Genomic DNA, 8,897 nt, shown 5'->3' with positions numbered 1-8,897 from the left:
ATCATCACCTTTCTCATTGTCTGTTGTTTTTTTATGTTCACTTTTGTGAATTGGTAATATGGTTTTTTAGCATGTAAAGGTAAAGATGTTTTATCAAAGGCTTGTGGGTGCAGCAAATAATTCCACTACCTAGTGGAGTAGGATTTATTGTTTGATTCATAACCACATCTTAGTTAGAAAGGCATGTTGAGGGAAAGGCTAGAGACTGCAAGTCATAGCTGACAAGGTTAGAAATTGCTTATTTGTGACATTTTCATAATTTCAGTGTAAACAGTGACTTTCAACGGCTATAGGACTATGGGCATACCTTACCTTTCACGCTTGAAAGGGGCGCTCAATGGCTATTGCCGTGGGCCTTCCAGCGCAGAACCCATTGCTTTTTTATGCTGCCCCGGCTTTACAAGCTATGGTGCAAGGGTGTCTGTGTTGGTGCTAGGCAGCTCTTTTTATGGCCATTGCTAGTGAGAACACATGGATGCTCTATAAATTTAAAAGGGGGGCGCATTTCTGCATTTTGGAAACGGCGGAGTGCGGCGCTGCAAAAGTTACCATAGTGCCGCGCTCCGCCATTTCCTTGTAAATATGCCCTTATGAGTGACACTTTCTTGCAAGCAAAATCAAGCAATGAAGACGAGGGAAAAATATAAATATTAGAAATTACACCCATTTGAGCAAGGAGAAACTCTAAGAAGATCTTAAAACTGCTGCAAAGCACCAGAAATGGAAGGGCACACACCTGGTAAAAAGCAGTAACTCACACCTAATCCTCATAAAATACAGGGGCATATTTACAGGCACCTATCGCTACCACAACGTCACTTTTCTTGACCTTGTGGTGGCGATAGAGGTTTCACCTTTGAAGGAGCTGATGGACATGTTTTAGATTGGCTCTAGAACCTTGAGTCGAGGGTACCTTTTCTCAGCATGGAAGCGTAGGGGCGAGAGATATTGTTAGTAATGTCAATCAATCCAATTGCAGCGCTCCACGGTCATTAAGAATCCCAAACTACCGAATAAAGTTAGTTAATTTATCACAAAGCCAAAAACAACTGGATTTACAAACACCTCAAGACGAGGGTGTAAAAATACATTGGGACTAGTACAAAGCCAAAGCCACGAATAAAGTTATGGCAGCCTACACAAGACGATTAATTAAAAAATCAGGATACAAAGGGGCATATGTACGAGCCCCTATCGCCACCACAATGTCACTTTTTACGACGTTCCTGTGGTGATAGAGGCTTAGCATTATTTACAAGGCAGCGTTAAGCCACTTGACGTGGCTTGACACTGCCTTGTGAATAAGGCCCCCTTTCGTGCTATGGTTAGCGTGAAAGGAGTGGGCAGTGGGTGGTGGGGTGGGTAATTCACCACAACACCCATTGATTTTGACGCTGCCCCCTATGTACAAGGGCAGCGTACAGAGAAGGCAGCACCAAAATTAAGACCAGGTTTTACCTGGTCTTAAATTAGCGAAATGAGGAGAAATGCATTATTACTCCTCGTTTTTGCTCTTTTCATGTGTGCTGACTTGTGCACATAAACAATCCTCCCCTGAATGTAGACACCCTTGCACTATGGTGCAAGGGTGCCTGCGTTGGCACTACATTGCTAAGTGTAGCGCCATCACAGGAGAAAATGCAACGGTGCACCATTTGGTTGTAAATATTGTACAGCCTTGCATTTCAGAAGTGGGGGAGTGAGGCGTTAAGCCATGACGGCTAATGCCTCACTCTGCCACTTCTATTGTACATATCCCCCAAAATATCATGGAACAAAAGTCCAAATTCCCTGCATCGAAAGTTCATGGAAATAAAGCATTGATTTACCCCTACACTAGCTCTGGGCAGGATCAATTAAGGTGTCAGCATGTTGAGTCTTCCTTAGAAGGCTCTCCACTCTATTGGGTTAAGTTGCATAAGCTACAGAGCTCGTTCTAAGATGCTCTCTCTCTAAAGGGCAGAGAAGAAGTGGGGTCTTTCCCTGCGTACAACATTCCCAATATTTCAGGTATCTTCCCAGGATGCATTTCCACCTCAGGTCTCTCCATCCGATCAGGCCACATTCTCGTAGGCATTTTTCCATGGGATGACGATTTAGCATGATGACCTTGATTCCCAGGCCCTCTCCAGTGAGAAAGTACAACAGTTCTCTTCATCGGCGCCAGCTACCAATATATCCTATTCTCTCCTTATCTAACACCTAAAACAAAGACATTATTCTAACTAACAAGGGCACTTTTTCCACCTGCAACATAAACGTGAGAAAGAACAGAATCTAACATGCACACATAATTCAACTATTATTTTCTGATGCGAGAGCTTCCAGGGGAAATGCATTTCAGGCCTACAATATTCAGCCAACATAAGAGAAATGAGCATGAGCTTTACGAAGTTACATACAAATGAGGACATATACAGTTAATATTTTCATTTTTTTAAAAATGAAACTGTTAGACCTGGCACCATTGGCGTGAGTCTCCCTTCATTTCTCGCTGTGTCTCCGATGGTTTTTGCTGGTAATAGATGCTCTGGGCGCTGTGCCACTGCCATTCAGTGCCACAGCGCGAATGCTCCCTGTGTAAGGATGACATGTGAATTGGTATATCCATGATTGGCTTATTTGGTTTGCCTGTTAGTCCCTAGTAGCGTGGCCTGTGTGCTGGTGGGCCTGCAGCGCTGGTTTGCGCCACCCACAGAAGCAGCTTGTAAAGTGTGTCTCAGACCTGCCACTGCAGTGTCTGTGTGCAGTCCAGAACTGCCATCTTGGCTGTGAAGTGCACCCACTTCCCAGCCCCTGAACCTTCCCTTGGCATCATGTAAGCCACCCCTATGGTAGGGTGCATTGTATATGTAAGGTAGGACATGCTCTGATGTGTGTAGTATGTCCTGGTAGTGAATTACACCCAATTTCGTTTTTCACTACTGTAAGGCTACCTGTTCTCCATAGGCCAGAATGAGAGGTTTGGCTATTACATTCTATAGTCCTAACTGGCCCACATAACATGGTAGAAAAACGAATTTAGTATGCCTGAGCTCAGAATATTAAAATACATCTTTTAGTGAAATTTATTTTTATATTCTGTGTTTGAAAATACAACTGTTAGAAAGTAGGTATTTTCTTGCCTAAGCCTTCCACTTGTCACTGTCATACAAAGTTCCCTGTCTTAGGTGGAACTGCCGATGGCGTCTCACTACAAGTCCTCAAATCTACGGTCAGACAATCACAATAACTCAGTGTCTTCTAAACCATTTAATATATCCCAGAACCTGAAACTCAAACCTCAATCCTTGGACCATGTCCGGCCCAAAACCACATTCACTCGACTCTCAGACAAACTCCTCAAGACATCACACAATCCCTTCATTCCCGCAATCTTTCACATGACGCATCCAGCATCCCTATTGATACTCACTCCTCCGTTTGCCACTGTTCTTGACGCGCCATCAAGCTCCATCAGACTCCATCAAAGTCTGTCACTCTCCGTCCTCAACCATGGGGCTCCCTTTTTGGGGTTCTAAGTCTCTTTTCATGCACAGTTTTACGAAGAAGTCGCGGTGGAGGAAGAGGGCAGCCCGGGGACGCCGCAGATAAGGCAAGGAGTTTTCTTAGTCTTTAAATTGTTTTTTTAAACTTACACAAAATTGTTAATAGTGTGGGTGGGAGACGGGTGGGAGGCCAACTCCGCTCTGCTGCGAGTGTGCGGAGGTTTGCCTTCTCTACCTACTTCGTGGAGCGCGGAGCTAACAAAACTCCGCACACTCCGTGGGCGGAGCCGAGTTGTCCGCACACGCTTAATTCTATGTGTGCTGCATTCTGCAGCACGCAGAAAAGTGGCAAATCACCATTATTTAATGATTGTTTATATGCAGGAAGGGACACTTTCCTGCACATAAATAATCATAATAAAAAAATGAAGTTTTGCAATTTCTATTTGAGCTGCATTACGCAGCACACATAGTAGTTTCAAAACGCCATTGCTGATTGTTTATGTGCAGGAAGGTACACCTTCCTCCACATAAACGATCATTCCCCTCCACGCAGACACCCATGCACTATGGTCAGTGTTCCGCCACTGGATTTTAGTTGTAATAGACAAATAATACATAGTATACTGTTTTGGCATTTAGAAGGGATGCCTACAGCATGCTCTTTCCAGATACCAATATGGTATACATTCACAATCCTATTTTAGGAATTGAAAACACTTTCTGAATCTTAAAATGGGATTAGTGCATCTGAAGGAGCATTTTTATGGCCACAAATGCTGAACTGATGCATTTGCAACTGTAAAAATGCTACTTCTGACCCTTTATTCCATTAACCATATTAACCAAGGAAGAATTGAGATTTTGGTTGATGATGCATGAAACTGCTATTGCAATACAATCAAAAATATGTGCAAACCCAAAAATGCCCTAGACAGAATGATATCCAATTTGAATGCGGAATAACAGTTTATAGTGTGAGCTCCCTCTAATAATGACCTGTCAATGAGCACTCTCCAGCACCGCATTGTACATTTGTCCAGAAAGCAGCACAAGACCTGCTTTACGATCTAAAATGTCCAAGCAGCAAACTCCCTCACAGACTCTCAACATCTATGAAGCCCCCTTCAACAGTCTTGAGCCTGGAAAGACTCTGAAAACCTCAGCTGGACTCCGAGAACTCAATCAGGATGGGAGGCACAAATCTTGATCCCCCACCAGCACACTTTCACCAGGTTCCAAATATATTCCATGAAACCACAAGCACCTATGCAATCTGGAGGTTTAATGAAGAGAGTAACCCAAGTTCTGTGTCACAAGAAGAAGGTTGGACAGAAGGAGTACTGAGAGATGTAAAGACTCAGAATTCAGGAAGGACTGGGGTGGAATTTCTGATTTTAGCCAAATGTGAGCTCAGTACCTTTAAAGGGTGTTACGGGATGACAAAGGGTCAAAGCACTAACCCTCTGAAACAAACTCGATTCCAGCCCAGGTATTGAAAATCACAACTCTCATACTATATCTTATTGTCATAAAGACAAATATAGATTGAGCCAAGTTACATATCAGATCTGTTACTGCATCTGAAGTGTTGGTGATAAGTGAAGGGGCTGGGTCAGTCACATGTCTGTGGTGTTTGTGCTGATTGTTGCCGTTGGTGGGCACCGGCATTCATTTTTAGGGACAGGGTCTTATATTTCCTCTTTAAGGTTTGACATAGAGCAAAAACGAGAAATACAAGAAAGGGAGACAAAAGAGGGAAGCGAAAGCTTAGAAAATGAAGAAAAATGTGAAAGCAAAGATGGGGAAGAAAACAGTGAGATTAAAAGCCGGAAGCTGCATTATGGAGGGAAGAAAGGAGGCATAAAGTGGAATCAAAGTTAGACAGCCTATTTACAAACTGAGCCGTGCATATGGGACTGCCACTCTAAAAGACTGATAACTAAGAGCCTGATTAATATGTTGGTGGTATGTATACTTCACCGCAATGGTGATGGAGTATACATACCGCCAACATAATGGTCTGCCTGCCCAATGCAGATGCGAGTAGAGCAGAGGTAACATACCCTCTCAGACTGCCCGACGGAGCAAGGGCCATCAGAAAAATGACTATAAGTCCACCCAACCAATCAGGATTGAGAGTTATAGCCTTTTTATTACTGTTAGGCACTCCCAAGCAAACCCTGGCAGTGAGGGTCAGTGAAATGCAAATAATGGTACCTCAGAATTGGAGATGACTCCCGAAAAGAAAATCCTGCATAGAAAGAGGAAGTATGCGAGAAAAAGAGGGGGACCCCTTATGCCTCACCAAGGGTGTAGGGTACTACTGACAAGTGAAAGCAAAATGTCCCTCGGTTGTTCCACAAACAGTACAAAAGAGCTCTACTCACATTGGAGTCACAAGTTCAAATGAACACCATATTACAGCCCATGTAATAGATACAAAAAGTATATCATAAAACCCAAAGATGATCACAACATGTCTTTTTTATTTATTAAATATCATGTTTTATCGCAAGCAATTCATAAGACTAATCACAATTACTATCTTCAATTTCATATAAAATTAGAAAAATACTTACAAAACATAATAAATTCAATACAATTAAAACAGTACATCACATAACATAGAGAGAAAAAAAGACAATATATTTTGTCATTCAAAAGACATATCCATTGGAACAATTGTATAACTAGGCCTGGATACAATATATCCTTTTTGTATCTACAGATCCAGTTACTTCCACGAATTATGTGAACGATGCATTGACGCGTTTCGATGGTTCTATTGATATCCCATCTTTTTCAAGACAAAAAAATGCAAGTCTCTCTGTATTGCACTGTGAAGTTGAACTCGACCACAATCCTGTGTAGAGCAAATACATAACAAATATAAAAGCTATACTGTGATACATCATTATTCAGTATAGAGACTAACATCTAATACACTAATAATTGGTGCAAAGGATTTTACAATGAAAATACCCACAGCATATACCCTCCTCCTCAATGCAGAGTAAAATGTTTTATAGATCCAAACAGATATGGTATTTGCATTTGTCTATCAAATGGGCTGTATTCAATACATGGACTCTATCCCAATTACTCCCCACATGTTCTCTCAAGGTATCCGCACAGATGCGGATATCATTAGATGGGAACACATCAATTGTGTGTATCGTTCCACCAAATGTATGATCCATAGTACATGTTGGGCCTGACTTCAATATTTACCTTATTGCAGCCTGTGGGTGCATATAATCACTTCATCCACATAATGTCCTTTTAGCTGATGCTCCTAATTATACATGCATTGTTTCAAATAATCTAAAAAAAAAGGGGGGGGGGGGGGTGGAGAGAACAGCCTTGGTCAGCTTGTCCCCAATAGATACGACCTTGTCTTTAAAGGTTTGGAATAAGTAGAAACCTATCTCACCTGGTAGCTTGAATAAATATCGCATGAGCTTTCTGCCCCAAAGCTTAATACCAACTATGTCGCCGCTCCCTCTCAATCTCGGATTATTCTCTTAGTTTAGATACATCTATAAAAGAGGATTCTTTTATGTATACAACAGACATATAACACAAATTGCTAACAATCCGCACAGCGGATGTGTCATTGTTGATATTTGTGATTGATCCTACCTCTATATTTAAAGAAGATCCTCTCTTTAAAAAGACGTAGCCATTGTCTATATTCAAAGAAAGGAGCCGTAAAACAATATCTGCTTGTGCCTCACACGTCTTACGTAAGACAAAAGAAAGAAAAATAACCTGTTTCAAAATCTGGAAGAATGCTCAACGTCACTCTATCTCAATAGCACAACGAGTCCCATCCCATTCTTACCTCAATCACACAGAGTCTCGGAGCCGAAAGCGGTCTCCTCGGGGGCGGGCAGACAAAGACGAAGGGAGCACGGTCGGTTTAAATACCCGTTCGTTAGTCTTTGATTGGTGATAAGGGTCAAAGACCTACGTCTAACGTGAGTTCAATTAACTCGAACTTGTTGCTCCATTCCGAGTGCTGACTCTGTCTAATTTGACCCGGAAGTGCTCCCTACACGCCAAGGGCCCAATGTCTGTGCTGAACCTTGTCAACCGGAGGCAGTAGCAGAGGCAACGCACCATTCCTGGCACCGGCAGCGGTATAGGTCGGATCAAAGAAATGCCGCTCATTCATGCCACGTATACATACAGGCATATTACGCTTTCGTATCTACAGACACTATCAGTATAACTTTAAGTTGCTTTTCCCATTTGCCAGATTATATTATAAAAATCAGCAGAGCCAACGCACCCTTCCAGGCACCGGCAGAGGTATAGATCGGATCAAAGGCATGCCACGCATGCACACGGACATATTACGCTTTCATATCTACAAACACTAAGGGGCAGATTTACAAGCCCCTTGCGCCACTTTTGCGTCACTTTTAACATGGGAAAAGTGACGCAAAAGTGGCGCAAGGGGCTTGTAAATCTGCCCCGAAGAGTATAACTTTAAGTTGCTCTTCCCTTTTGCCAGTTATATTATAAAAAATAGCCAACAATATATTACAGAAAAAATTCCTTTCTTATTAGGAATTGCTTTTAGAAAAAGAAGAACTTTTTTAATCTACGATTAATTTAATCTATTCCTCACTGGAGTTTAGTCCCTTATCAATAGTTTCTAAATAGCACCTGAACCATTGCTCACGCTTCTTTGTTATCGCGCCCAAATTACCCCCTCTCCTGCTGATACTGATTTTTTTAAAGGATGAACCAACTGAACTGATTACAGTCATGGTTCATTTTAGGGAACTGGTCAGTCAGAGGGGCATTTTCTTTCTTTACCCTTAGTGCAGATTTATGTTCTATCAAACGGACAAGCAGTTTCCTGCTGGTCTCACCGACATAGCCCAAACCGCACGGGCAGACAAGCAAGTATATTACGTTCTTACTCTGACAGTTGTTACGTTTCCTGATGTAAGTGTTTTACCATTAAATGCCAAACTTTTAGCCTCAATGCAATGAGGCCATATGGAGCACGTTCTACACCTGTAATTGCCTTCCGCCTTCTGTCTATCTAGGGTAATTTGGTTCTCAGATTCATGTTTTTTGTAAGTTTTCACTAAAGAATTGCGAATGGTCTTGTTACGCCTAAATGATGAAAAGTGTTTTTTGTAATTGAGTTGCCAGTCCGCTATTTAAATATTTCCAATTTCTATTAATAATATTTTTCATTTTGTTGCTCATGCCGGAAAACTGGCTGACAAACACTATTCTCTCCATCTGTTTATTCTTCTTGTCTCTGTTGACATCGAATAGTTGATCCCGGACATAAAACCTGGACCGTTTGAAGGAATGTTTAATTAATCTTTTGGATATTCCCTATTTTTTTGTTTCTTTTACAAAATCTCTGTCTGAATGGTG

The 8,897-nt window shown here is 41.8% G+C and overlaps 1 long non-coding RNA gene across 2 annotated transcripts; it reads right to left on the bottom strand.

Annotated features, from left to right (window-relative positions):
- Positions 1-5,956: 5,956 nt before the first annotated feature.
- LOC146835304 (uncharacterized) lies at positions 5,957-7,514 on the bottom strand. Of its 2 annotated transcripts, none has more exons than XR_014960413.1 (4): positions 7,336-7,514; positions 6,925-7,030; positions 6,723-6,815; positions 5,957-6,354 (listed from the first exon to the last, which is right to left on the bottom strand). It is a non-coding gene; the product is annotated as an uncharacterized LOC146835304 (long non-coding RNA). The 2 variants fall into 2 exon arrangements; XR_014960412.1 differs by lacking the exon at positions 7,336-7,514 and adding an exon at positions 7,134-7,320.
- Between the last annotated feature and the right edge of the window lie 1,383 nt (positions 7,515-8,897).

This window comes from Triturus cristatus, chromosome 4_2, assembly GCF_964204655.1.
Source record: "Triturus cristatus chromosome 4_2, aTriCri1.1, whole genome shotgun sequence".
Classification (NCBI taxonomy): domain Eukaryota; kingdom Metazoa; phylum Chordata; class Amphibia; order Caudata; family Salamandridae; genus Triturus; species Triturus cristatus.
Note: the sequence above shows the minus strand (reverse complement) of the source record. Positions and strands in the feature narration are given on the sequence as shown.